Source organism: Gymnoscopelus microlampas, assembly GCF_963454915.1.
Source record: "Gymnoscopelus microlampas genome assembly, chromosome: 21".
Classification (NCBI taxonomy): domain Eukaryota; kingdom Metazoa; phylum Chordata; class Actinopteri; order Myctophiformes; family Myctophidae; genus Gymnoscopelus; species Gymnoscopelus microlampas.
The window spans coordinates 14180181-14204831 of record NC_139958.1 but is presented as its reverse complement, the minus strand read 5'-3'; the positions used below and the strand labels follow the sequence as shown (position 1 = coordinate 14204831).

Genomic DNA, 24651 nt, shown 5'->3' with positions numbered 1-24651 from the left:
TGTGGTTAAGCGAAGCTACTTGACCTACACTTAGCACAAGGAACTGGGGACCAGGCAGCAGGCAGCAACCAGAGCTGCAGTTTCCCCCCGTGGGACAGTGTGGAGCACAGCCAAGCTCTGTGGTGGGAAGCTTCCTACATGATGGATCATTGCCCATTAGCTCCAGGCACCCTGGGGTGGGGTGATGAATGTCTGCCTGGCTCCACTGCATCTCGGCGGGCGGGCGGCCCCGCCAAGTTACCTCCAGTAACAGCTCCCCAGGTGCCAGCCGCTGCTCCTAATACTGTAGTTAGGACGGGTTAATGCAGAGGACACATTCTATATTATGTGCAAATGTACTGTGGCAAATACCCCAGCAAAAACACTAAAGGGGACAAGAATTCTTCTTGCTATTCTTGCAGCGGCACTACTCGGGAACGATGCAATCTGGGAATGCATGCCCCACCCGGTTATCTTATGAGACACCCGGCTGTGTCTTTGTTGCCTAAAAGTGCACAGTCTAGCAATCAATCTGTCAATGTTATTGACTGGTGCTGTTGAAGTTGGTGAGCCATTGAATTGTAAGTCAATGGTGGCATGTTGATTGGCTGATGATATAATTACAACACATTCTTACTCCCAACTCCCAATCACACGGATGCTTGGTCCAGTGTGTGTGTGTGTGTGTGTGTGTGTGTGTGTGTGTGTGTGTGTGTGTGTGTGTGTGTGTGTGTGTGTGTGTGTGTGTGTGTGTGTGTGTGTGTCGTGACCCATGGGGATAGCACCCTCTAGCGGCAGTGATGTCAGACTTCGGTGCTCTATACATATATCTTTTAGCCCCATGCACCACATGCTGGTGTAGTAAATGGTAAATGATGCATTTATATAGCACTTTTATCCAAAGCGTTTTACATAGATTGTGCATTACATTCACCCATTCACACACACATTCATACACCGATGGCGAAGGAAACCATGCATGGCACCAACCTGCTCATCGGGAGCAAGTATTGGTAGTGGTGAGGGGCCCAAACAGAACAGCCAGGCATAGAAATACAAGACCTAGACGAGACAGATCAAGTCTGCCCCTTTAGAATGTATTTAGCCACGGACCCCCATCTGAAAATATTTTGCATCAGGGACTCCCATAGATTTGTGTTGTTAAAATGGTTAAAAAAATATATATATCAAAAAAGAACAATAACAATTAATTTTTTTTTGAAAATAGCAGATCTACAAGCTCACAATGCGTCACATGTGAGAACTTGTAATTATAGAGACAAAGTTGTTAAAACGGATTTTGATGCTACATTAACAACCTTTGCTAGGGACCCCCTGGAGCCCCCACTTTAAGAACCACTGCAATAGTAGACTTCTGTAGAACTGAGTGAGGCGTGTGCTATCACTTGACCGACGATGGAATGCAGACCTGATTGACAACAAGGCAATGTTGCCATTAAAAGCATTGGTAACAAGTGAAAAACATTTAAATGTAGGTAGGCAATGCCATCATTAAAAACATTGAATAGTAGGTACTACAATGCCATCAGAAGTGGCCCTGTGAGGCCCGCCCGCACGATAGAGACGAAACCCTCTTCTGCCGACTCAGCACTATCTGAGTTACATACCGACAAGATTGGAATCGGTGGGAATGATTATTCCGTGGTTGTCAACATAATAATAATAATAATGGATTTTATTTATAATGCACTTTACATTTGTGAAAATCTCAAAGTGCTACAATAGGCAATTGCATAATAATAAGAATCATCACACCATTAAAAAACACCAAACATGGTCTTACATTTGCTGTTTTAGGTAGGCTATTTGACAAGTAGTTGTCTTTTTTAGTTAGGCTTAAACTAGGTGATTCTTAAATAAACTCTTGAGTAGTTTTTTTCTTCTGTATCTATTATGTTTGTATTGTTGTGTTTTTTTATGTGGGGACTTCAGATGGAAATGAGGTTCTAGCTAAATCCTGCATGTTTACATGAGATCATGATCAGCTGATTCATTTCACTTCTACAGTATGTATGGAATGCTCATTATTAATGTGCATTGTCCTGTCGAAAGAAAGAAAGAAAGAAAGATTGGACGTTGAGGGCCTTGTTTAGACGATCTATGGCACAAGGTCTAAAGTATGGTGCCATAACAAAACATGACCAGCACATTGTTTTGGTTCAAACAGCTGCTCCTCTTCACGTTCCCAGAGCAACTTGAAGCTGCTCAGTCACTCTCTCCACTGCAGTACCATTGAATGGTGTGTGTGTGTGTGTGTGTGTGTGTGTGTTTGTGTGTGTGTGTGTGTGTGTGTGTGTGTGGTGGGGGGGGGGGGGGGGGGGGGGTGCATGCTCCCTACAGCCTGTACTGTAGTCTACAATCATCTCCTTTGTTCTCCTGATGTTAACCCATTTAATCCGGGAACGCATCTGTGTCATTTTAGATTCCCTTGGTTATTCAAAAATAGCAGACAGATATACAAGCTCATAGCGCGGCTAATCCGGCTATGAGCTATTTTTGAATGCCCAAAGTATAGAATAATGGTTCTAGCAAAAAATCTAAAATGACACAGTATGCGTTTCCGGATTGAATGGGTTAAGATGGAGGTTGTTTTCCTGACGCCATGATGTCACAGACTCACAGGCTTTCACTTCCTCTCTGTAGACCGTTTTGTCATTGTCTATAAACAGACCCATGGCGGTCCGGTGGTGTCATCCACAAACCTTAGGTAGGATGGAGGTTTTGAGCTGTGTGTGGCTACAATATGCAGTTTACTGACCGACTGACTGACTGACGACTGACTGACTGACTGACTGACTGACTGACTGACTGACTCACCTCAATTAGCTGTCTGATGCCGTCAGCTGCACCATGGGAACAAAACAGATGTATCCTTTAATCACATGAAGGACCTGGCCGAAAACAGACGATCTACAAGCTCACAACGTGTCGCAAAGTTTGCAGGTTGGTGCCTTGAATTGTGGACTTTAGCTTCATCCCTGGTTTTGCACTCATTAGAACATCACCATGGTAACATAAAAATATCACCATGGTAACATCAGAGCATCACCATGGTAACTTATGCTGCTGCATTGCTAAACTTCTCTGGATCAGACATTGACCGTGACCTACCCGGACCTCTCCTTGGAAAAATGATGCAAAGGTTAAAGCCTGATTTATACTTAGTTATGTGTTGGTGTCATGCACCGGAAATAGTTGATCTATAAGCTCACAACGCTTGTAGATCTGCTATTTTTGGTGTGCGGCGCCGGCACGCCACGTAAATGCCGTGGCGTGCCAGTATCTAATGCCGTCGGGCATTAGATACCTGACAGTGGTTTTCAACCCTTTTCATATCAAGGACCATTATTTATTCGCCATTTGAGTCACGGACCACCGTTTGATGAGATTTAGCCTCTCAGACCCAAGACTTAGAATATTCTGTTATCGTTTGATAACTCGGCAGATTTGGTCTTGCGCCGCTCAGTTGTGATTGGATTTCACTCCCTCCGAAGTAGTGAGGGACCAATCAGGGCCCAGAATGCAAATATGGGGCGGGTTTATCACCATTTTTGGAACATTGGAAATGCAGGTTCCACACAGAGATTCCAGACTAATTAGTCTGACCATGCCAGGCTAGTATTGATGTTTGTACCACAGGAGAGATACCAGGCAAACGTTCATCAAAATAACAATTCTGCCTTCTCTAATTGTGTAGACTTCTTGTAGATTGAGTAATGCAGATGTGTAACAATAATTTAACTCTTGAGAGCGTAAAATGAAACGGGTCCATTTGGTTTCAAGAGTTAAAGATCTATAAGGGTCCATTTGTTTTCCAACTCTCCATCATTTAGCTGGGGACCACCTGGAACCCCCTCAAGGACCACTGGTGGTCCCCACACCACTGGTTCAGAACCACTGGACTAAGGGAAAATCTGTCATAACCCAAATAACCTCAACAAGGCAGGCATGCAGCCCTTGTCTCCTCTAACAGCTAGGCTGATTTTCTCACCTAAACAGCACAAAAGTTTCTTACAATTGCCAACCGTCCTTTTGACCTTTGAGGCAGATGAGTCAATGCGTCCAGAAAATGTAGTCACTGCACTTTGGCTTCATAGGCAGTGTAGTGTTACTGTATATTATGTTTCTGAATGAATAATCAATAATTCAAGAGTAATTTATCAATACACCTTTAAGAGTGATTATAGGAAGGAATGTTGTGCAATTAGAGTCAGACAAAGAATTCCACAGGGTACATCTGTGTGGAGGGTAAACAAGACAAAGAGTCAGGCCAGGTGTGTGTGTGTGTGTGTGTGTGTGTGTGTGTGTGTGTGTGTGTGTGTGTGTGTGTGTGTGTGTGTGTGTGTGTGTGTGTGTGTGTGTGTGTGTGGTATGAGGCTCCATCGAGCCTCATAGTGTGGGAGGGAGTGTGTGTGTGTGTGTGTGTGTGTGTGTGTGTGTGTGTGTGTGTGTGTGTGTGTGTGTGTGTGTGTGTCCGTGCCCGAGCAAAGTGCGAGCGTGCCTACCGGTATGCGTGTGTGCATTTATTTATCACCTGCTATGTGTTGACATTTGCCGTATTACTCATCATGTCTTGAAAAAAGAAAAGAAAAGGCATTTTCTTTTCTTGGTTTGATCTGTAGGGACTAAGTGATGAGTAAGTGTCTCTGGCCTGCTGAACACACTGTCAGGGTCCTCCCTGTCCCCAGACTGCTAAGAACCAACAACAACAACAACAACAAAGAAGGGATTTGAAGCTAGAACCGTGAACTCCTCACTCACAGCCAGCCATACAATACAGTATGTAAATGCATTAAGCTCATAAACACATACATTTACATAGATGAGAGAGAGATGGTGTGCGCACGCGTATGTGTGTTTGTATGTGTGTGTACGATATGTGTCAATAAATCAAACTTTATTAAGGACACATGGTCCATGGCAAAGAAATAACATACAAATACAAACAAGGCGGACATAGAAAAAATCATAAATTCATATACAGGCTTACACGCCAATGGTTCCACAGTTTAGAGACAAACCGTGACCGAACTCAATACAGGGTTAGTCAATAGTCAGAATTAAAATGTGTTGTTGGGAGAATCGACAGCCCACACATTTTGTACATGAGGTTCCGCAGTACAGCAGATCAGGTGGGTACACCGATACTGACAAACATTTGGCTTGCACTGCTGCATCAATTCGTGACACTTTAAGCAGCAGTCTCATGCTATCAATATAAGCCACATTGAGTTTCTGCATACTGCATGCTCTTTCTGTAGCGCCTTCAAAACAGTGGGTTGCACATATCCAGTTTGGTTGCTGGTGTTGGAAACAAAGTGACAGTTCAAGAGAATAAAAGTCTGCACAACAGTATTGCTCCTAAGCGTTTAGCTTACTTTAAAACACAGAAAAAAATACATGGTACAGCGTTTCGGCCCCAGTTGGCCTTCATCAGAGGCTTTTTATTCTCTTTCTGTAGTGCCGCCACAAGTGGGCAGTATACAGTACATACGTAGCTCTGAATAGTGTGGACTTTACAGATGCTGAACACATACTAAACTTACGAACAATCATGTTAGCTTGTGCATATAGCATTCTACGCTGCCTGTAGATGTCCCTTTCATCAGATACTGTACAGTAGGTCATTTGTTATATAAACAGACCTTATGGGCAGTACCAGACAGAAAAAAGACAGGAAATGACAGTTTACTACTAATAATCATGATGTTACTCTTCTGCATCGTAAATGATGTCACAGTCTGAGCCATATTGAGAGCAGACCCTCAGTAACCGTTGAAGGCCAGCACTATATGGACAGAGGATGAACAAATCACCCGCGTACATCAGGTGGTTGATGATTTTTGTTACCGACCCCAACAACTTGTGTGTTTGAAAATGGATAGCATTGGGGTTAGCAAGAGATAGTTATGACTGAGTTCTATTAGAATTTATAGTGAGTGGAACCTGTCTTAAAGTGCAAGACCACTTTGGTAGAGGTTTGGGTTGTGTATTTACCTTGCCATGATGTAACTTCAAAGGTGGACAAGAAATCAAAAATAATTGCTCCATTGATTAGAAATTGACAATTCAAAATATGCTCCTCATTGGCTTATATTGTACGGTAGAACATCACAAAACCCAGTCCCGTTGATTTTGATATTTTTATTATGAAGAAAACCCGGACTGGATAGCTGATCCGGATGTTCAAATAGTAAAATCAGCAGGAAGTTGTCATTTCTTCCACCTTTGGAGTTACATTGTGGCAAGGCAAATACACAACCCAAACCTCTACCAAGTGGTCTTGCCCTTTAATGGTCCTGCCATGAGAATATAACAATTATGTTCCTTCCTGTTCAAAACAGCCACAAAATGTATGCATCATAAAACCGTTTAGAAATACAGTTTGGCTTCCTATTCAAACATTATCCTACCCCCCCCCCCCCCCCCCCCACACACACACACACACACACACACACACACACACACACACACACACACACACACACACACACACACACACACACCAACACTAACAGAGAGAGAGAGAGAGAGAGAGAGAGAGAGAGAGAGAGAGAGAGAGAGAGAGAGAGAGAGAGAGAGAGAGAGTCTATTACACTGAAATATAATGATTACAAGGAAAACAATCAGAATCACTTCATGTTTCCACTCCTAACTTGGACAGATTGTTTTAGCCAATACAAATCAACGCGCTAACAGCAGAATAGCAGTTCCATGATGTAATGCACTCCAGTGGAGCTACAGCATGTTTACAGTACCCCTGACCTCTACCTAACACGATAAACACTATTAAAGTTTTAAACCTTTAATGGACCCAAAGTACGCAATAGTTTCAGGGCAGAGTATCTGACTCCTCCGTCTAATACAAGCAGAAAATAGTGACTGTAAAACATTACATTCATCTTTTTTCCACACACTAAATCAAGGTCCATTTTAAAGGGTTAAATGTTAATATTAATTTATCAACTTGGTCCACACCCTCAGAGATAAATGAAAGCTAGTGGAAGTTGTATATTTCTTTGGTTAAACAAAAGGTTATATTTAGAAGTTAAAGCTCTATATTCTGATAGTAATCATTGCTATAGACTAGAGTGTTTGTTCAGTTAGAGACGTATCTCAGTCTCTCCAGCTCTTTGAGAAACAGAAAACAGACCCCTGTTACTGAACAAAAACTCCATAAAAGACACTTTTATGGAGCAAAGATTGCTATGGGAATATATAGAGCTATTCAACACTTATTTTAACTAAACGTAAATCCTTTACAGCACCGAGTATTTTAACAGTGCACATACTGTCTGACCAAACGTCATCAGATTGCAGATTTCCCAGGCCAGCAGCAGACCTTGGAGGCGGCCCTGCAGATTACGCTGTTATTGATTCTCACATTCTTTTGACCCAGTTATTGCTCAGAATGTTGCAAATACTTGTAGTAGACACACCCTGAAGTCCCTCCTCCAGATTCTTTGGCTTTTGGATTTCTTGGAATCAGTACAATTCCTACTCCACACACAGCACGCTGCTCTGATTTTCATCACATTACCCATGGGAGCAACTTGTCTGGCCGTGAGCGCAGCGACCTGTCACACACTGCAGGTCTGACGTGATTGGACCAGTCGTTGTTTTTTTGGTCCTTTGGTTGAGTTTCTGAATAAAGCAACATTGTGTTGTTTTCTTTATGACGTGGTGGTACTGTAAGAGGCCAAGCTATCTAGAAAAAAAAACTGTGATTCTCAAACCGATTTAATTTCAAGAAATTAGTGACCACAATTTCTTATCTTATGCTGCGTTTCCACATAGCAGCCCAGCAAAGCACTGCACCGCCTGCTTGTGCCGTTGTTTCCATATACAAGGACCCGGGCCAAAGTGGGCTCAGTGGGGCCAAAAGGGCCCGAAAAGGATGCCAATTTTGGCCCCACTCCCTGAGAGGTCTGAAGCAGGTCAAACAGGGCCAGACCGGTGACGTGTAATGCTTGCTATTGATTGGCCATGGTCATGATCTTTCGGTGGACTAAAGTGAGGACTGTATTTGCTCTACCCCAGGACTTCAGATCATGTATAAAGTTTGTTCGTTACTTTTTTTATTTGAATAAATATTTTGCTCTAGATTTTCTGTGATTTGCAGTCGATTTGATGTGATTTGTGTTTACATTTATTGTTAATAAACAGTTTTACATGACCCATGTTGGGCTTAACAGAGCTTATAACTCTAGCTACAGGGCTATGACAAAACTGACGCACAGTATGGCTTCCTAGTGACGTAAGCGTTCGACACCATACACACAGCATATAAGACACAGAGACGGATGTCGCAACAAACACACATCAGCAGCGATCATGGCTGACATATCGATGTATCTCAACAACATTTATAGTTCCAAAGAGCAAGAGGATACGGACACAGAGCAGACCTCAGACCTGTCTAATGATGATTGTGTGCGCGTGGACCTCGGGGCGATGGGTACGAGGAAGAAGCGACAGCAGGACTGGGAGAGAGTTCCTCACAGAGTCATCCATTTCTCTAGCGGTGAGACTATGGAGGAGTTCAGTACAGATGAGGAGGACGACGAATCTGCGATAGAACCCCCCTCATCAAAGCACCTGTGTGCGTACATCTGGTTCTACTTTCTGAAAGGACCTGCGTTCCTTCTCTCGGTTGTCCTCTACCTGGGAGAGAAGTTTGCCGCCCTCTTCGACATAACCACGGGCAAGTATCAGTACGCCATCGATACATATTACAGGTTGAGGGACAGGGAGCAGGAGAAGAGATGGGAGGAAATGGAAGCCACCCTTGCTATCGTGCCAGAAGAGTCTGAACGATACAGCGAGCAATTACAATCTCATGAAGATCAGGACGAGCCGTTAAAAGCTCATATAGATTGGGAAGAACCTTTAGAACGTCTTGAAGGTCTAGACGAGCCGCTCACCCTGGCAGTCCTGGCCGATGTCCCCTCCCCCCAGCGCGTGACCTATCGCATGGAGGATGACACTAAAGGCTCGTCTTTTCAACCGCAAGGACTAATTGAACCGCACCGTGCTGTGTAACATATTTCACAGGTTCAGGATTTGTTTCCATAGACCATATTCACACGGCGGCCATATTGCCATTAAGTCAATGAAATGCCACCCCAGTTGCCACAGCAACGCAATGTTAAATTACAAAATGGCCACCGTGTGAATATGGACTATACGCTGCTACGGCTCGGTGTCAGAGTCTGAGAGTCCGGGGCTGGAGTATAATCTCACAAACCGCTGGACAGATCGGCGCCACATTTCTTGCACACACTTTAAGTAGGCCAAGGAAAATTCGTTCCCCCACATATCTGTGTCGCAGAGAACCCAAGGGGGTGTTGTGCGGAGTGGGAAGTCGTCGGACCGGCGGTTGTCCAAACATGTCTGTCTGTCTGTCTGTGTACCTTTTATGCCCATATATGACCATCCCTGATGTCATCAATAGGACTCATAGACTGGCCTCCAGGTACTATGGTAATACTATAATGCTACTGTAAGTGGTGCGGGTACTCTGACAAGGGGTACAATGGGTACAGCGGGTATTGCATGATCGGAGGGGCATGTGCTCCCAACAGAATCAGAATGAGAATCAACTTTATTGTCACATCACAGGTTTACAGGTGTAAAACCGTGGGCAAAATTAGTTTTTGACGTAAGTTAAGGTGCGAGAAACAGGGATCAGTCTATTTTTTTTATATTTAACTTTTTAAAACTTTTATTTTATAATGGAAGTCAATGGCAGTCAATTGGTCTGAGACTTTGCCCAAATATGGAAGCTCAAAATGCGACACGTTTGGAGCTTGTAGATCGTCTATTTTTTCCATTTTTGAATGTTAATCCTGCAAAGTAATGGTTTTGGACAGAATAGGTTTCTACCCGATAGCAATGAATGGCACCTCTGTACTGTGCTTAATATATATTATGCATTCTTTGTATACATCTGAGAGGCAAATGGTACTTTTTTACTCCAGTACAGTTATTTGACAGCTTTAGTTACTAGTTACTTTGCCCATTTAGATTATTTATACAAAACCACTTGTGATTTTATACTCTAAAATATCTGATCTACAAGCTCACAATGAGCTATTTTTGGAAAAACTTTTGCAAGGTTTAAAAAATCTGAGAACTTTTACTTTTATTTTACCTGCATATGATGCTAATGTTTCTGAAAGACCATGTACACACACACCTGCTGTCACATCATATCTATAACTGTTTAATGTTTATTTAACCTGTTTCTATCCTGCTTTTCTTTCTGCTTCCTTTAAGTATAAAGTTATTACATTATGTAAGTTATTTGTCATATCTGCCCTGTGCACCTTTTGTTTACGAAGCCTAAAAGCCAAACAGAAATGTAATTTTTATTCATAATGTTTATTGACAGAAACACAATTAAATCGTTAATCGCAATTATTTGAGTGACAATTAAGTGTTAAGTAAAATGTCATAATCGTGACAACTGACAGCCCTAACTCCACCTCTATCCTCTCTTCTCATCTCACAGACTACCAAATGATGAAGCATACGGGATCTTTACACCTGTAAACCTATGTGTCAATAAAGATGATTCTGATTCTGATTTTGATACTTTAAGTATATTTTGTTGCCAACATTTGACCAGGGTCGGCTTTGTACTTGGTCCACTCTTTTTTCTCGCTTCTCTACACCAAATCAGCCAGCTATTTTTGCCGAATGCCCCCCCCCCCTCCCCCAGGATAGGGATACTAGTGGTTAACTTTACTGGTGGTTAACTTCACTTCACAGATACTGTCCTTCATAGGCGACTGACATCATAAACTGACCACATGAAGTCTGAGGGATCAAATCTAGCGTACCTTGTGTCTGAACCTTTAAACTTCTCTTAACATATCAGATTCAGAATCATCTTTATTGTCACATCACAGGTTTACAGGCGTAAACAGTGGGTGAACTTCTTTTTTTTTCAGTTAAACTCCATCATTTTGATATAATTGCCCTGCAGGACCGTATCAAATGGGGAAGATTGTCACATCATTCCTGTCTAACAACATGAATCCTAGTGTAAGTGTCCCTATTCTGGGGCAAACATTCAGATAAGCTCAGCAAAGCGATTTGGTGTAGAGGGAAAAAAGGAGTGGACCAAGTATAGAGCCCTGGGAGATGCTGCTGTTGATACAAATCAGTGCTGGATGCTGTATCGGTGAGAAGCAATATGAGGCAGGAACATGAGCATTCATACTTTATGAATGTTTGCTCGGTACGGGGTCTCTCCAGCTTAGCAAACAGAAAAGAAATATTCAGTTCAGGATGCTAATTTTATCGAATCAAGAGAGAGAAATAAAACACATAGTTCATCGGCTTCAATTGTATAGTGTTCTATTTCTATTTTTACAGTGCGGCTCTGTAGAAGGCTAGAGGTTGATTAATGCCCTATTCCCATGCATGTTCACAGCCAACTACTTTGCTGGGGGACCCGACCAAAACCACTGCATCTTCATGTTGAACAACTTCTTCACTGACCCACTGAGCGACATGGACTGGCAAGAAAACCCTGACGACAAAACGTTGAGAAAACTTCACGCAGAGTCGAGCGACAGCCAATTAGAGGGCAGATGTGTTTGCCCCACCAGAGAAGGAAATCCACTGTCCGCACTTGTTCCTAGCCGCCTGTGAGCTCTCCTGTTGGGCTTGACTGCTGGCATGATTCCAGTGGCATCATCAGCCACCCGGAGCAGCTGTGTGTGGGTTTCCAGAGCTATATATGATACAACACTGTCAATAGACCAAGAAACATGTGTTTCTTAGTCCCTCTTCCCTTTCTCTTTTTATGAAAATAAACAAAAACGATGGGAGCTCGCATACAAACGAATTTCACCCACTGTTTTACAGCTGTAAACCTGTGCTGTTGATTCTGAACATGTGCAGCTCACTCCTTTACAATTCAACAATAATTCAACAATAACTAATCCAGCTATGAAATATTATATACTGTATACTGTGCACTGCAGTACAGTATATACATGAATCATACGGGTACAACAGTGCATGGCATGGTCTCTGTTTGCTATCAAGTAAAGAAAAAGTACTTTGCAATGTCTCTCTTGTTTGTTTGTGTGTGTGTGTGTGTGTGTGTGTGTGTGTGTGTGTGTGTGTGTGTGTGTGTGTGTGTGTGTGTGTGTGTGTGTGTGTGTGTGTGTGCGTGCGTGCGTGCGTGCGTGCGTGCGTGCGTGCGTGCGTGCGTGCGTGCGTGCGTGTGTGTGTGCGTGTGAGTGCATGTGTGTGTGTGTGTGTGTGTGTGTGTGTGTGTGTGTGTGGGGGTGTTTGTGCGTGCGTGCGTGAATGTGTATGTGTGTGTGTGTGTGTGTGTGTGTGTGTGTGTGTGTGTGTGTGTGTGTGTGTGTGTGTGTGTGTGTGTGTGTGTGTGTGTGTGTGTGTGTGTGTGTGTGTGTGTGTATGTGAGAGAGCTTTAAGTACAAATAGGACCTCTTGGGGGTGAGCAGACCATAAGGTAAACACATGGACTTCATTACATGGATGTCTTTCTGGCAAAAATGCTGATTTAAAACTTGAGGTGAAAACACACGATGAAAAGCTATGTGTCATGTTTCTCATGTCTCACTGGAGAGCTTAAATACTTTAGTGTACATAATGTCTCTATGAGACGAGTTGTTGACCATTTTAAATCATTTTGGCGTTAGTAAAGAAATAGTTATTACGATAGATACAAATAATATGATTGATATTGTCATCTCGAATGATGAAAACAGTGTGTGGGAAATATACTATCATAGTATCAGTATTTTAAAGCCTGTAATCCAGAAGTTTATTTGAATCAATCAATCAAACATTATTTTAACCAAACGGGAACATACATTTGCCGGTGGGTCACCAATTTCATCCAATCAGGAGAGATTTAAACCCATTTATCAGCTCTAATTTTATAGTGTTCCAATTCCAATGTTGTCAGCTCATTTAGTTGGTTTCATCACTTCAACTTTTCTGTTTACTAAAGAGCTGGGGAGAAGAGGAGACCCCTGTTACCAAACAAACACTCTATATAAATTATTTACAATGTAGGCATTTAGCATCGACTTACAGTGAGCAAGGTAAACACATAGATCAAATGCAGTGAGACAGTCTTCCTCAGTAAACTATGGTCATACAGTATATCAGGATATAGAGCTTTGTAACACTTATTTGAACATAAAACATATCACATGCACCCCCTCTAACTCTGAGAATGAACAGATGCAAACCAAATGGACGCCGGGCCCATTTGGTTTGCATTTGTACATTCCCTGAGTTACAAATGGATAAATTAACACTGAAAGATTTTACTTTGTAAAAAAACGTTGGCTTTTCAGAGCCCATGAATCAGTCCTTTAGATAAACAAAAAGAATAGCTAAAAACAACAATGCAGAACATCTTGGTCCCATTAGGCAGATAGCAACGATAGCATAGACAGGCCTGCTGCTATCTATCTCTGTGAAGTTTCCCCCATTCGTACTCTGGAGAGTATCTCAGGTCACTTGGCTGACACGGATACTCCGACAGCGTAGATAAGAACCAAACACCCATCTCTGAATGTTAACGACTGAAGAAAAAGGATTTTTCTTAAAACTGAAATGAGTATAATCTTTTTATGAATAAAAGGCTTCTTTAACCAATCAGTATATTAGTATCAGGTAGAGTATGTTTAACGGATAGTTCTCCCCCAAAATGACTTTTTTTCCTATCGATTAGTCACCCCATGGAGGCTTGAATTCATGGTTATGTTTTTCCAAAGCCAATAATTTGATGACCAGTAGGAGACACAAAGAGTCTCCTTTGTGTTAAATTATTGGCTTAGGAATGCGACAAAAACTAAAACTAATAAACTATCCATGAATTATATGGGGTGACTAATCGATAGATTTTCTTTTTTTTTGGATGAACTATCCCTTTAATAGAATATAGCTAGTGTATGGTAGAGTATGTTAATACAATATAACTAGTACATGTGCAGTGGTTGGAGGTGGTCTCCCTTCTCTTCTATTGATACATTTAGACCCTGGTGTCTGGTAAAGGACACCTCCTAGTTGACAAGTAGTACAGCCTGGAGCTCATAAGCGGAATAACTCCCAAGGCCAAGCAGGGGATCGCCTCTTGACTGATCGGTAGGTAGAAATTATCGGGTTTGAAACCCGGGTACTAGGGTATAGGACTAAAGAGTTACAGCTTGCAGCTTTAAAAACAACATGTTATTAACATGTTTCGTATAATGTATTTAAAGACCAATTTGAGAAAGAAAAAAAAAGCAGGTTTCACTTTCCAACAAAAGTCTTTTGTTTGGAGTTGGGAAGGACTCATATCTTCCCCCCATGAACCCTATTGCCCCTAGTCTGGGGCGAACATTCTGTGAAAAAATCTGATCTACAAGCTCCCAAGGCCACGCGTTTGTAGCTTGAGTTTGTTTGTAGAAAGAGATTTGATGTCTAAGGAGAAAACGAGGGGACCGACGTATATAGACCCCCGGGGACCCTGGTTCTACTAAGTAGGGTTTAAGTGGTTAAAATATAACATGTAGTCATTTCAAAGAGCTTTTTATATCATCCATGCACAGTAAAAATCCTCAGATTTTCTGAGAGTTAAAAATAGAAAAATGAACACTGAGGATATTACTGTGTCGTAACTGCTGAGTGTGACACACTCTGCTCCAGTTAATCGTGGAATAAATAAAACTGGAAAAACACGCCAAGGCCAAAATGTACACGCACACTTTCACACCATGTAACACTTTCTGTTTAGCCGTACGGAACACAAACACCTATTTCCCAGTAGGTGGGGTGGGTGGGGTAGTTAGCCTTGGGCGGGGTTGTATTTATTCCAATGGCAGACATGTGGAGCCTTTGGATTTCTCACAAATAGAGGCAGTCAGTGCAGTTGTTGCACGGCAAGACATATTTTCTCAGCGGTTAAAGTGAGTTCAAATTGGTCCACTACCTTAGCAACGCGCCTCACACTCACACACACACGCACGCACGCACGCACGCACGCACGCACGCACGCACGCACGCGCGCGCGCGCGCGCACGCACACACACACACACACACACACACACACACACACACACACGCATGCATGCACGCTCACCGGTCCCTATGTAGATTTATCCTACGTCACTCTCACACCACCATGGCCCACTGCTGTACAAAGAGGCCTCAGTGTGAAACACAGTAGGTCTGTGATGTCAGGTCGGGTGCTGGATGAGTAAGAATAAGGCATCCAGCCTCTCGCCATATGATTGGTTTTATTCACAGCACAACACTGACAGTTAGGATGCAGTTTTATGACAACTCGTTTCCAGTTCATGAATGAATTACACCATCCTGCCAACCAGGCCCAGGGCCGTGTCGAAAATGTGAAGTGTTCGTTAATGGCTCATTTTCCCATGGTTTCTGTTACAACAGTCACAGTTTAGTTCTGTGGTTCTCAAATATTTTTAAATTCAAAGACCCCCATACCTCTGAGGGTGTACACATGGAACATTGGTTCCATTTGTACACCCTCAGAGTTACATGTAAGGGTCCAGATTTGGAACACCCTCAAACCCGTAGCCCACTAGCCCTATATATACTTTGTTGTATGACGAATTGCGAGAATAGCTGATCTACAAGCTCTCAACGAGTTTCAACAATTAACATACATTTTTGAGCTACCACTGCCTGCAGCCAGTGTTTGAGAAGTGCTTAAAACATATTGACAATGTCTCAAATCTGGGTGACGTTTCACATCACAGTCAAGTCAGCCCTATGACCCAGCTAGTGATCCAACAATAGTTAGGATTACTTCTTATACAGGTCCTATACAAGATCAATGATTATTAGCTTGTATAGATTATGGATAGTGTACTGTTTGTGCATAGTTCTCTCTGGAAACCCAAAAATGGTATTGTCACGTCAGTAAATATCTAAGAACAAAGGTTAGGTTCAGGATTTGTAGTGCGCCCCCCATCCAGTTATTACCCTGGGGCCCGGGGCGCAGTCCCCAGGAAGAGACAAGAGAAAACCATAGGACAAGACAAAGAAGACTAGACTAAGACTAGGACAAAAACAACTGAGTCACACTGCCTGTCAGTCGCAACAGCAGGGAGTAGAAACTAAACACACACACACACACACAACCCAAGAAAACACAAAACAACAAAGGTCAACAAAACAAACAAAACTATTCTATAACTTAATTTACAGATGCACCACAAATTAACATAGATAGTATCACGACACCATCCCACAACAACAGAGTATACATTAGTCAGAGGAGGGAGCATTTTCTGGTTCACAGGGAGAGTGGGAATTGCTATTACACCTTCACCCAGCTGATGTGCTGCTCAGACAGCTCAGATGAGCACACATGTTGGGGTATGGGGTGGTGGTTGTTAGGAGTTAAGTGACTTGCTCTCTGGGACACTTAAAACATGTACACTGGTCCTGGATGAGCCAGGGTTTCGGACCGGATACCCAGACGGCCCCTCTACCCACTTAGCTATGGCTACCACCAACAAATGAAGCATTACGTAAGCTAAGGTGGAAGAGCAATACCAAGGTAGTTTATCGCTGTTGTCAGGCAGAAACTTGGCATTACTTGATCATACTACAGCATTGGTTCTCAAAGTGGGGTACGGGGACCCCCAGGGGTACTTGAGGCAGTTCCAGGGGGTCCCCAGCTAAATGATGGATTGGAACCAAATGGACCCTAACGGGTCCATTTGGTTCCATTTGTACACTCTCAGAGTTAAATTAACATTGATTTTATAATATAAATTCGGGTCCCAGAGATAGAAATGCCATTAAATGGGGGTCTGTAGCCTAATACATGTCAAACTGGGGCTCCTTGACATTAAAATGGTTGAGAATCACTGCTAGAAAGACGTATAAATCTTCTCTTATGGGGGTCCCTGGCTTATCTTTTCAAATGGGGGTCCGCGGGCTAATAAGTGTCAATTTGGGGGTCCTTGACATGAAAAAGTTTGAGAACCACTGTACTACAGCGTCACACAAAAGTATCAAAAGTAGCAGATCTGCAAGCTCGAAATGCGGCGCGAAGCAACGCGCTTTGAACTTGTAGATCTGCTACTTTTGCTGTTTGCTGTTAATGAAATGTAATCCTGAAAAGTACTGTAACAGTTTTGGACATATGAGGTTTCCACCTTACATAGACGATATAGTGTCTGTACAGTGTACTCTATAGCAGGGTACTTTAGACACACGTACAGTATGTGGAGAAGGGTGTGTATCTGAATATACTGTTGAACTTTCTGGAGATCCAGTGGGACTACTTTAACAAACAAGCTGCAGGGAGGTGGCCTGACACTCTCACCAACCCCTGTTTACTGTACAGCTAATAACATCCAAGACATATTTCTGCATAGATGGCAGCAACACAAGGTATACTCAAAGCAGATGACGTCTATTGGTGAATGTCTGAGTTTAGCATAATGAGGCAAAGTTAGAATAAAAGCACAGAGGCAAGTCTAGTATTGGTATTTGTTCAACAATCTGAGACCAACTCTCAACATGAAATTGTGAAACTGTGTCTGCTGCTGCATACAGTGGAGAGAGCAGCCTTTTCAGGTGGTTGAGAACTGAACATTCTAAAGTTGATTTCACAATGAATACTGGTAATTGAATGCTATAGACTTGTAGGATTAAAGGCTTATATCAAGTGTTATCCTTTTAGCATCATTGTATAATCGTGCTACTGTACTTTTTGCAAACTGTTAATAAAATATTCAATCAATCAATCAATAATTTTTTTTGTGACTAAAATGTCATTTTAACCTATTGTATGTATGGTATAGACTGTAAGTTAATACAATATAACTAACACAACAGTGGTGCATGTAGTTGGTCTCCCTGCTCTTCTAGGTAGAACAGGTAGGACCACTACTGGTTAACAAGAGGTATTGCATTAACTTCAAAAGGGTAACATCTCGCCATCCCAAACAGGCTCAAAAGTACTTAGGAACTAAGGCCGCCTCTTGTTTTCACTCTACACAAAACATCTTACAAAAATAGCCGATCTACAAGCTTGTGACGCATTTGTGAGCTTGTACATCTGCTATTTTTTGCCGAATGTTCGCCCCCAGACTAGGGATGCTGGGGTTCAAGTGGTTATAACCATCATGGTAGCTTTCACCTCTCGACGCACACTGACAGACTGCGTTCCTGACCTGCATACAGACAGTCCATTGTGCACTGGCCTCTCCCTGAGAGTGTGCGTTAACCCTTAACAAAACCCACACTATCAAAAAAGTTCATGTCGTTCCTCATCTAAGCATGAACAGCTACTTCTAAAGAAGGAGAGGCTTGTCTTATGCGGCAGCACACCCTTTTTCTACGCTGTATCAGTATGTCAGAGGTCAACGGCAAAGCGCAGGGGTCACGCGGGTCATGCAGTGCAGAGCGCTGGGTATGATTTGAAACGGTTGAAACGCCTTGATCTTTTTTAGCGTGAAATTGTGAATTCAGCTGAACGTCATCTAATCTAAAACATGTATGACGTTATACGTCGACAGACTGGCCCCTGCAATCAAAATCACGTTTGTTTTAAACAACAAACATCAGACAGTAAACACGTTGTTTTTAAGAAATACTTTGCATTAGGCCTACATGTTTTTAGCTTCTGCCCTGTATGTACTTCCAATAGAAATCGTGGTCAGGTGAAAACAAAATGCACATGTGTGTGTATTGACCCAGCTGTCCTCCCGTTACCAGCTATTGATTGACACGAGACATGTGCATGCGTACATGTGCGTGCACGTGTGTGTGTGTGTGTGTGTGTGTGTGTGTGTGTGTGTGTGTGTGTGTGTGTGTGTGTGTGTGTGTGTGTGTGTGTGTGTGTGCGCGTGTATGTCTGAGACCCATGTAGGCGGACCATTCTGTCAACACTGGCTGCCTTTTCAGCGAGCCCTGACAGAGCCCATTGGGACAGGCCTCAGTGGGGTGGGGGGCGTAAGGGGGTGGGGGTGGGTTCAGGGTGGAGCACTCACTCAATCCTCTAATGCTAAAGCAGCAAACAGAGACAGGCTGTTTGGGCTGAAGGCAGCACACAGCCCAGATGTTCCTCTGGCTTAATGAAGTGGTCTCCAAACTGCACTTTACTGGTCCACCACAAGTATGATCAACTTTACAAATATGACCGGCAGTTTTGTAGTGCGTACAGGACGACTATGATTGAATGCTGAAGTTAAAAAACAACAACAAAAAAAACACTAAACAAAGCCGCAGGAACCTCAGTTTATAAAGCACTATGAAAGCATTGTTAGAAATGATCTAGCATCAATTTAAATGTTGACTTTTCTAAATGCTGACTGAATAGGCATTCAGCTGGGGATGAATTTCTTGGAAAGTGACTGGATTTGTGAACAACAGGTCAACAAATTAAGAACATATTTATCTCCTCATTTCTTAACAAAACAAAAAAAAACTGAAGAAAGAATTTTTTATTTTTATTTGAGTAGCCTAGAGTAAGAACTGTTCAGGGGTATTTAAAAGCAATCTTTTAGATCTGTTACACATCAAAACAATGCCACCATAGTTAATGCTGTTTGTTGGAACCAGTAATCACACAATTATTCCCAAATGTGAAAATTGCAAAAGAATGTCATGAGATGTGAGACTATAATACATTCTTAAAGTGATATTTCACTTTCAAATAAAAGAAACATTAAACAATACATTAAGTAATGGAAAAATCACAATGTGTGTGATTTTTCCACTACTTTTTTATGTATTTTTTAAATATGATATTTTTTGTAATGTTTATTTTATTTTAAAGTGAAATCTCACTTTAAAAACTCCCACGTCTACTCCCAATCAAGTCTGGGTCAATAAACAGATAATTAGTCGTCTCCGACAAACATGCAAGCATGTAAAAGCAACAGTGCGGTATCATTTTTCTCCGTTCAGTGAAGTAAATAGATGCTCTTACCTTGTGGTAACGGTGCGTTCTGGTGACAGACCTCTGCACAGTGACACGAAGTGCGCGCAGCTTTGGAGCAACAAGGAGGGACAGACTGGACAGACAGGCAACAGGCAGGACCAGGACGCGCGTCACGCGTCACCAAGATCAAAACAAAGCGCTTTTAGGGTCTGAGAGAAGAAGCCAGAGGGTCTTCTAGAAGTGGTGGTGGTGGTGGTGGTGTTATAGAGCCATTTGAAATACACTTTTCATTTATGGAAGTGGAAATGCCACAAGTTTCTTTTCAGTCGCAGCAGGTTCTGACAGGAGGAGAGGATTGTGAGCTGTGGAGGTCTGTAGGGAGCAGGTGGCTAGTCGATGCAGTTGTTGGTTCACTTCACCCTGCATGTTGTCTACAACACTGTTTCCCAAACGGTGGGTCGGGACCCATTTTTTTAGGGTCGCGGACCAATTTTCGCAAAAAAGCTCATCTGGAGTTTTCCAAGTGTGCATAGGCTATTACCTTGTTGCACCAGACCAGCTGCTTTTTGGATAGGACATTAAGTTTTGTTTTGTGAAATAAATATTTTTTTTTCTTGTTTTCTCTATTTTTATTTTATTTATTTTTCTCACCAGGTTAACTTTTTAATGCACTATAAAGTTAAGGTAGTTATTATCCCCATTTTAGATATTATGTCATTATAGCCTGAGCTTTATTTTGCAACCTATTCTAATCCTGCTCATGACATTCAACCACATTTAATTGATATGCTAATATTAATTTGCCAATGTAGCCTAGGCTATAATTATGTTGCATCCCTTTATTATCAACACCTGTTAACTCCAAACAACTTTCCCATTTGCAATCTTGCTAAAATGTTGTCTGGCTTTCAGCCATACTGTATAAGCTACACAGTGTCACATGCATTATCATTAAAAGCCACTCTTCACTTGTTTAATGGGGAATTTGAGAGGCTATTTTACTGATTACTTTTATAGCTGATGTGATGCAGCCATATCTCTGTGCCCCTGATCTCAAACTGTGAGATTATTATTATATAGAGCACTTTTGTCCACTCCAAGGGTGATCAGGTGTTGCAGGTACACAATTAAATTAAATTAAATTCAATTGAGCTTTATTTGGCATGAGAAAACATACGTTTGCATTGCCAAAGCAAGTGTCAAAAACATAATAAAACAATGTAAGAGAGAAATGGGGAAATGGAAAAACTGTCTTACAAAACCACTAATGTTAATTTGCTGTTAGAAAGTTATATATAGCCTACATGTTGGCAAGGCTAGCTTGGGATGAAGCTTTGTGAAACAAATAGCAGAAATCTTTCAGGATTTTGCCGTCACTTTTGGGACAATTAGCAGCATTTTCTCCCAAAACTATTTAAAATAGTAGGCTACTATACAAAAAGCCTCAGATTTCACATGCGTTTAAAGGTAGTAGCTCCGTGCAGTAGATCTATGTCAGAGGTCCACTCGGTGCAGATAGTTCAAGAAACACATACTGGTACACCCTTGGTCTTTAGAATGAACCAATAAACAAGTCTATCTACATCAACATAATCCTTTACACAATCATACCATTTTACTTTCATAATCTGAGAAGAGTTGCTTTGTACAAAAGTGTGTGCATGGTTGCCTACAGTAGCTATATAATGGCACCTATTATTTCTTGGCAAATGATGATTTATTCATTTTCCGCCATTGGCCATTGCACACCTTGACCCCAAACTAAGGAACTGGTGGTGGTGGGTTGTTCATTTCTTACAATAGCCATCATTTGTGAACCCTACATGAATATCCGTCTCCTAGATATCACAATTTCACGTTTTATCTACCGCATACTGCTAGGAAGTTTTGGAATGCATCAACCAACAGTTGTAGCTGCAGCCCACAACTTCCAGGTGGTCTTGCCCGGGATTCAAAGCCTGTCACCACATGACAAATTCACATACCGCTCTGCCCAAGATTTGAGTTACTAAGTCTTAGGTACTTACAGTACCTACTGCTGATAAGGCATCTCTACTTGGCTGGAGGAGATGAGCTCAGACAGTACTGCTTGTGAGGTTTGTCAACCAGAAGGTGTGAGATACCACCTCCAAACACTGCACATGTGCTAGTTATATTGTATTGTATTGTATTGTATTTGTACCTACCCTTGACAACCATACAGTCTTATGTAAAGGTTAAAATAATAATGTTATTCGGACAGATGATAGGTTCATTTGTTTACCTGGCATCCTATAGTTTCTTATAGTTTCAATGTACAGATTATTTATTTTCTGATATTATATTGCTTAACCTGGTGCTTGGTTCTCGGTTTACCAATGATCCTATTCACCTGTTTCCTAGGCTGTGTGTTTTCCACTTCCTGTCGATTTGATACAATGAAATCCAATGAAACTGGTAAGATGACCAATGATATCCAATGAAATCGACAGGAAGTGGAAAACACAGCCTAGGAAACAGGTGAATAGATTACTGAGACACTACACACTACACTGTCTCTATGCATTTGATGTATGTGTTTACCTTGTTTACTGTAAGTCACTCTGGATAAAGAGCGTCTGCTAAATGCTTACATTCTCTACCATGCAGATTGCAGGGAAATCAGTTCTGTATTGCAGTTTTACAGACTGGACTAGATGGAGTGTCTTGGGGAGGACATGTACGTAGAACATGTTTACATTGGGGAATCCACTCAGCATAATTAGGAACAGCTCTGTGGGTGTTGAGTCGCTCATCAGGATTTGGCTCCAACCACACTCTGCCGAGAATGTTTCACAACACAACTCACCCAGGAATGATTGAATTACATTCTTATGAAACAAGTACTGTAGAACATGCTCAGCCCCCCCCCCCCCCCCCACCCCTTCTCTCTCTCTCTATGGGCATGCACTCATTCTCATTCTCTCCATCTCTCTCTCCCTCTCCCCTCGCTGTCAATGGTATACCCCCCCCCCCTCTCTCCCCTCTCTGTCAATGGTATATCCCCCTCTCTCTCTCCCCTCTCTGTCAATGGTATATCCCCTCTCTCTCTCTCTCTCCCCGAGTCTCCCCCTGTCAATGGTATATTCCCCTCTCTCTTTCTCCCCCCTCTCTGTCAATGGTATATCCCCCTCTCTCCCCCCTCTCTATCCATGGCATAGACTCATTCCCCCTTGCACTCTCACTTTCTCTCTCCCCCTCTCTGCCAATGGCATACTCATTCTCTCTCTCTCTCTCTCTCTCTCTCTCTCTCTCTCTCTCTCTCTCTGTCTTTCTCTCTCTCTCTCTCTCTCTCTCTCTCTCTCTCTCTCTCTCTCTCTTTCTCTCTCTCTCTCTCTCTCTCTCTCCCCCCCCCCCTCTCTGTCAATGGCATAGACTCACCCCCTCTCTCTCCATCTATCTTGTTTCCTTTCTAAACTAAAACATAACATGCATACTTTCTTCCATTGTGGTGATTTATGATATAAAGTGCACTCTGGAATCAGTGCAGTTCCTGTACAAGGAAACTCAATAATGTTGCTGAGTCAGAAGTAATCAGTCTATGAAAGGCAATAACGAAACAGGCACAAAGGCATATCAAACAGTCAATCAACAGCGACTTGACAGAAATGAGAATATTGGGAATAAACCGATGAAACAATAGCTGAACGCAGATGCATGTGTGTTGTTAAGTCACTCTCTGTACAGATATCATCTTTTTCCTCTAGGGGCCGAGAGTCTCACAGTATGAAGTAATACCCCCACAATCAAAACAAATGGTTGATGTAGAAAGCCACAAATATATCAAACTGAAAACATTTTAATTGTTTAGTAAGAGAGAGCGATCTTGTGTGAGTTAAATACTGTCGCACAACACGCACGGTAAAATCCAGTGTTAATTTGTCCATTTTGTAGCACTGTGAGAGTTAAGTGAATTCCATGTCTTGACGGCTGTGTTCGAAAGCCAACCAAATGACAATCAACCCAAGTACAGATCCATTGTGGGGTACGATTGCTTTCAGGTCATTAAACTGCACCATCGTTGAGGTCAGAGAGCTTTCCCCCTGCTGGCGCTGAAGGTCAAAGTGGTTGTGTTATATGAGTTGTAAAGGTCAGCAATCATTCATGAGGTTTTATCATTTAGCGTGTTTGTAACAAAAATAGTCAATCTGATTAGTGTTTTGGAAAAAATAAACCATTTTCATTTGGTAATGACCAGGCTTATGATCGTAACAAACCAAGTTCTAAAACAGAAAAACATGCATCTGTTTAATTTATATTTATCAACAATTAATACATTTCTATGAAACACATTAGCTGGTGGACATTACCATTTTAGGACGGCAACTTTATGAATACCATTTTTGTTATTTTCTGCTTTTTATCTGCTCATTTTTGTGCGTACACAACACTGGCACGCAGCTATGCATAAATCAGGCATTGTTCTATAACCATAAACTGCTGTTTTAAACCATAAAACAACCATTTATTTTGTAAGGACCAGGAAAACGGTGCTCACAATGTCTAATTCTCAAATAGTTGTGGGGACATTTAGGCCCTTGCAAGTAATACAAGCATACACACACACACACACACACACACGCACGCACGCACGCACGCGAGCGCACTCACACGCACGCACGCACGCACACACACACACACACGCGCGCGCGCACGCACACACACACACACACACACACACACACACACACACACACACACACACACACACACACACACAC

At 42.2% G+C, this 24651-nt stretch overlaps 1 protein-coding gene across 1 annotated transcript in view; it reads right to left on the bottom strand.

Annotated features, from left to right (window-relative positions):
- hapln1b (hyaluronan and proteoglycan link protein 1b) overlaps positions 1–20100 on the bottom strand; it is a 32341-nt gene extending 12241 nt beyond the window's left edge. Inside the window, exon 1 of the mRNA XM_084047886.1 lies at positions 19961–20100. The gene's annotated coding sequence lies outside the window, so the exon portion shown is untranslated. The remainder of the gene's footprint in view (positions 1–19960) is intronic.
- Positions 20101–24651: the final 4551 nt, after the last annotated feature.